We start from the raw sequence: 7129 nt of genomic DNA on the forward strand, positions 1-7129 counted from the left end.
TGTACGCCATTTTGCAGTATTGTAATTATGTGAAATGTTGTTTCACCTTTGTATAAGGTATTATGTGACAAGTTGTAGTATTTCAACTATTGTGTTCTGGTGTATTATTGCACCTTTTTGATTACTTCGGTGATAGTTAGATCCTTTATTTGGATTTCTATTGTTATAGAGGCAATACGTCTCTTCTTGGTTTTTTGTGGTATTTAAGATGCCATTCAGTTGTGTGTAGTAATGATCTTTATTGGTGTATAAAATACTAAGCCACAGCTGTGATATATTGTGATTTTCTCAAACAGTAAGTTGGAGTTTTTGAGTTTATTTATTGTACTCATAGAGTCTGTACATTTTGAACTTACCTAGTGTCATAATCTTGTACATATATTAAAAAGGTATTGATAGTTTAATTCGTGTTGAGTCTCTTCGATTTGTCGTGTTTTACCCCTAGACAGCATTAACGAGCTCACGGCAAGTTGTTGGGATTCCATTACAACGACTTCTATCGGTGCCATACCAAACGAACCTGGGGTGTCCGCTCCCTGACTGGCTGTCGGAAAGTGGTCCATAACATGTGTAATTAGATATCTTTTTCGAAAGTTAATTGCATGACTAGTATTTTACAAAGTTCAGATGTAGCTTATGTTCAAAACGTGCTTGGAGTGATATTTCCTAATATTGCTTTATTGAGTGAACTTTTGACCTCATCAAAGGTTAAAAAAAAGATATGTTTTCTATTGTAATTAAAATGTTGTGCTTCCTAATGTTGATAAACTTTGTAGCTAAGTTTTAAGGGTAGGGATATTGTTTTTTACGTTAGTCTAATACTAATGAGCGGTTAAAATATCAATATATTTAAACATCAAAAATTTTAAGCTTGCTTTTATTTTTGTCTTTTATACAACATCGAATGTAATACACTCTGTAAGTTGTTTTAAATCCAGCATTCAACTTTCGGTAACATTACTCTGTCTATATAATAGTGTGCATTACGAGAGCATGATGCTAAAGTTTCTAAATATTACATGTTATAGCCAGTTTATATATGTGAACTCTCTTTTCTTGAAACATTTATTGTGGGAATAAAAATTCCATAACATTTTTGCTTTCATTTGTGATGGCCATAAAAGGAATGAAATGATTGCTTTTGATATTTATATTTCATACTAGGACATTTGTCCTTGGAACCTTAATATAATGTTTTATTTTGAAGTATTTTGATTTACTTATCAGAATAAATATTTTTTTTCTATAAATTTAAAAACTGATTTGCAGAAATAAACACAACATCTAATACTGACCAAACAACATCTGTGACATCCATATCAACGACGGCAATACTTAACTTTACCACAGAGGGAAATGTGTCTAAGACTGGGAACTTTTCTGAGGACCATAGCAATCGGATCAAAGGTGAAGTAATAAATCAAAAAGAAACAATCCCTCAGACAGACATTCTTTTATATATATATATATATATATATATATATATATATATATATATATATATATATATATATATATATATATATATATATAGACGATAAAAATTATCAAATTCTAAAAGCTTTTCAGAAATTTCTTTTCGTAAACAGCTAAACAGATGACAGAAATAATTTTCGAAATATTGTCTACCTTACTTCAACTGTACTACTCTTCTCGTGTTCTTAAGAAAGTTGAATAAAATACTATTCTCTTTTACCTAAGAACACGAAGTTGCCACGAACCAGCGGATATGATCTTAGCGGTATATGTAAAATTGCTTCCATTCAACCAGTGGCTTCGCTAGGTCGTGCGTCACCCGGTGCGACAACTCATTTTGTCATCCTCCCCTAACATGAGAAAATGTTATATATATATATATATACATATATATTCGAATGCGTCAATATATAGTTGTAATTGGTGTCATCTCCCTTCAATTTTGTCAAATGGATCGAATTTTTTAACACATTATATTAATCCTCCTATTAATTCGAGTGTTAAAAGCTAATCGCAAATTTCATAGTAAATTATATACATTGCGTTTCCCCCACCACGGTCGTTAATTAACATATCAAGTGTTAAAATATTCAACTGAACGTTTTTGTCTCCATAAATCTGTAAATTCCGCAGTTATTTAAATAGTAATCTATAATTTATTTTCTACTTTTAGTACATTAGCACATAAAAGCTTCTTAATAAAACGTTTTATTAAAAAATGTTTTAGTACTTTTCATGTTTTTATTTCCAATAGAGTTTCATGACTAAAAACCATTGCGAGCTTATTGAACGTGATGACGCGTGTGGTGTGGTTGGATAGAAATGCCTAGTAATTTGGTCAAAATTGTAATAAATTCAAAAAAAATTAATTAGGCATCCAATTAAGTCAAATTTAAAGGCAAGATGCATCGTCTTCATGTCTTGACCCACGTAGTAATTGCGAACCGTATCTGTCAAGTAGAAGTGCCTGCAATTTCGCTCCGGCGTTTTGATCTAGACTTAAAAAAGTAAAATACCACTTATGTATCTCAAAATTCACTTAAAATATAGTAAATCTAAAAAAGTGTCTTAAAAAACTCAAGTGACTCGCGTTCACACGGAAATTAAGTAAAGTACTAATTCAGGTTACTAGAAATTGTTTAAAAAGTTGTGATAAAACCTATACGTACATTACTAATAATATTAAATCTTGCACAACTGACTGAAACTGTACTAAAATTAACAGAAGCGTATCACGTAAAACTTAAATAAAATACTTATATATGAAATTTCGTTAATCTAACTGAAACGGTAGTTATCTTTTTCAAAAACAGACAGACTTGGAGAAAAAATTTTTAATTTTCCAACCTAGGAAGGTGTGGTCATTTAGAACACTTTCAAAACTGTTAAACAGTTTACACCTGCTTGTGTGGTAATGCAAAAAAGCCTTATAATAATGAAAGTTAAGGGAAGCTGAAAAAAAATTAACATGTATAATTGAAGCAGTTTTCATACTATTCATATCAGCAATTGTTTTTTTGTTCAACATTTTTTTTTGTCTTTCAGAAAAGATGTATTCATTTGGACTAGCTGAATGTATTGGCATTGGGATTGGTATATGTGTTGTGGTCACGTTTTTCGTGCTTGCAGTGGTGCTTGTAATGAAGTTCCGTTCTAAAACAGTCGTTCACTCTGAATCGGGAAGAGGACAGCGAGAAACAAAACAGTAAAATATTTGCGCATAAAATAAAATAATCCTATAGTAGTTATATTTTAGATACAGAACACAAGACAAAAATGCCTATGTAATGATAAAACTAAGTTTTTAAAACCACTAAAAACTAACTAAAAATTGAATTATATTGTCTGAATTATATTGTCTGATAAAGACTTAGATCATTGTGATTTAGCCATGTCTATTGAGTATTGGTCACTGGAGAATGTTCAGTGAAGCATTTATATTAAATTATGGTCAACTGATCAGTGTGATATGGTCAACTTGAATATGTTCACTAGATCATAGTATCTAGATTTGTCATAGTCAATAGGGCATGAATATTCGGACATGGGTGTTAAGTCATAATTATTTTCCAAATCTTTTGAGACGTGGATACTGGATCTAAGTCATTGGATCATAGACTTTGGCTTATGTAGGCCTACATATAGGCTAGTTATCGACATTATGACATAGTGAATTACTGATGCTAAAGTAAATTAAATATACTCGTTGCATTTAAGTAACATATTTTAATTAATCATAATTAAAACAATGGTAACGAAATTTATTCACACAACAAAAGAAATTTTATGGAAACATGACACTGACAGAGTCCCGACATGTCCAACTAGTGGAGCTCGATAAAATTGAACAAGTGTATACGTTCCTTCAGGGCCATTGTGAAATGAATACACAGTACTTTAAAAAAAATTAAAATAACTATCTATAGATCATTGTCCCTGGATCAGGGTCAGTTACAAATTATGGTAAGAGACATATAGGCAGGGACATATAGGCAGTGACATATAGGCAATAAAGCATGAGTCATTATAAATGTGTCATGACCTCTGTTTAATTCTCACTGCGCAATGGTCATCAAAGTATGCATATTGGGATATGTTGAATCATGGTCATTTGGTCATAACCATTTGAACATGAACACTGGTTGAAATTCATTGGGTCATAGACTTTTAGTCAGGGAAATTTATCGGCATTATTTCATGGTGACCTACTGATTTATATTTATTTTCTATTTTATTTATTAAATTGTATAAGAAAGGCAAAAATTTATCTTCCAGATGAAAACGCTGTTAATGAAAATATGAGACGGACCGAGGAATGGAGTGAAGACCTGATGGGGCTGAATGAAACTAGAATTTGTATGCGGAAATTTTATGACAAATAGTTGTTTGTAATAATTACATCTAGTATTTGTTAGTGTAAAAACAAAGAAAATAATGTAATGCATGTTAGACTTGAAAATAATAGTTCATTCCCCACTCTCGTTGATTCCAGGACCAAGGCGTTTTTTTTAAGCCATAGGTGTAACTACTTCAAGACCTATTTTTTACAATGTCTAATTCAAAACGAATTATGTTTTCTTTGGTAATTTTCTATTGCTTATAAATGCTTGGTTTAGCAACATAATGTAATAGATTGATGCGATTAGTAACGTATTAATAAACATCGTAATTTTGATAAAATTTGTTTAACAAAATTTCTCAATAGTAAGTGAGGCGGATTATTGTGATAAAGATTGACTCGTCCTTTAGGTCTAGAAAGTGCACCTTTAAATGAACTCCTTATAAAAGATAAAATATTTCACAATATAATAATATCAACCGATATTTAAGTTAATAAATTACAAGTTTCATAATTTGTGATAGCATGTATATGTTACTAAATAATAATATTAAAATCGATTTTAAAATTAAAACAAAAATCATGCCTGATTAAACATAAGAATTGAAACAAATTCATGTTTGTTTGTACTTTATTTTCTTTTCTTCTGTAAGTTCTAAAATAAAAAAAACTAAATTTAAAAATTAAAAAGAATTGCTTGATAATTTAATTTCCTTCACCGATCTAAGAAATGTTTCGACTTTTTTCCTTACAAAAAAACATATAAATTTGTAAATGTTTTCTTATTAAGATTTTAACATTTCTCACATAAGAGTTTTAAAACCATTTTAAGAAAAAAAATGTCATTCATGTTTATTAAATGTGAATGTCAATAGAAAATAAATCGGGAGTGATCTCCCCTAAACTTTCTCGAATATTCTTATATAAAACAACAGGGGGTGGGAACTCGGGATATAGACATGATTTTTTATCCATCTAAAATAGGCCTACTTAATCTTTTTAAAATCTCGTGGAAAAAGAATCGCACACCAAGTGAACGCCAAATAAAGATATGCATAGTAGTGCGCAATATTATTAGTACTTTATAAATTTACATGCATTTTATGAGAAATTGGAAATAGCGTAAATTACTACTTTCGGTCAACGGAAATTACTCAAAATTATATAGAAGGTAGAGATATAGATCTTTTACTTACATGTGAAATTATATTTATTTATCTGAAATAGTACTCAAGTTATAGGCTTTTGTAAAATTAAAAAAAAAAGTACCACTTCCGGTTATCGGAAATCGCTCGAAAGTTGACATGGATCTACGATTTTGATAAAATACTTATATATGAAATGTCATCAACCTAGCTGAAACGGTACTCAAGTACACACACACACACATACACACACACACACAGACATGCGGACAAGATTGCAAAACTATGTTTTTTCCGACTCAGGGAGGTGTAAAACATCGACATTTGCAAAAAATCACGATTTTTTTTGAACGATTACAATACTTTCTCTATACTTCGTAAATTCGAGAAAGTAATAAATTCTAGTGTGTACCGTACAAATAAATGGTATCAATAACCACAGCTGAAATATCAAGTAAAACTAGTTCGAGTTTGTTCCCCTTTTGACATAATACTTTTCCTGATTCCCAGAAAGATGCGAAAACGTAAAAAAAAGGCGCTAAAATTTGCGCAACGCGAAAATGAGCAAGCAAAAATTCCTGCACACTGAAAATTGAGCAAACAAAAATATGCGCACATAGAAAAGTGGGTAAATAAGAACATTGCGCACACAGAAAAGGACACACAAATCCCTTGACAATTATGAAAATGATAATATGTGTATTGTGTGTGTTTATTGTGTGTGTTTATGCTTGCATATTTCAGTTTGTATGTGTCAGTGTGTATACATAGATATTCAATTTTTATTCTTTTTAATTTATTTTAATTAAGAAAAGACAAACAAATGTCACCGCTCTTTCTATCCGGCAAATAAAATGTTCCGATAATACTTAGATGCTGTTTACCGAAGTTCTTTCAACCATTGATGATTGACTCACACTTTGTTTGACAACAGCGAATTATATTCTGGGAACCCTTAATGTGATTCATTTACAACTAGCTACATGCCGACGAAAGGAACCCAATATCTTTTTTTGGTGTGTTTCAGAATGGCTCGTCTCAAAATGACGTTTTAGTTTTGAAAGTTTCATAGACTCATGACTGAGAACACCTTTGCACAGTACGCATTGTTTCTTCTCTATTCCATTTCTAGTAATATTAGTAAAGCCGAATTTCAGATCTTCTTCGTTACGATTCTTTTTTTATTGCAAGGGTTTAGTCTATTAGTTGGCGACCTCACAGACAGCCCTTCGTGACCCCCCTGACTCCCAGTTTGGGAACCCATGATTTCGAAGCTAAGTGTCTTGCTGGCGAGAGATATGCGTTGCTGCATCCTCTTGAAGCCAACCTAGATTGTGAGCGTTACTCGACACGTGTTGAATTTGTATCCTTTTCACCTTGGCTTCTCGGAATAGTAGATGTGTTCGTTAAAAAAACATCTAATAAGCTCGCTGCCTCTTATGAACTAGCCACATTCTTTTTCAAGTCCTAGACATAATATTATTGATAAAATTGAAAGACATATCACCAAACAGGTAGGAGATCGTATTTTTATTTTAATATAATATACACAACGAGCTGACCCGCGCCCTAAGCATACATCGCTATTTCGTTGTTTTATTTGCTACTTTTCAGTAATTCATAATTTCAGAATTGCCAACATTCGGGGTGAACCACAGCTCACCACACT

This window comes from Physella acuta, unplaced genomic scaffold, assembly GCF_028476545.2.
Source record: "Physella acuta isolate Inbredline_101_S28 unplaced genomic scaffold, ASM2847654v3 ptg001079l, whole genome shotgun sequence".
Lineage (NCBI taxonomy): Eukaryota > Metazoa > Mollusca > Gastropoda > Physidae > Physella > Physella acuta.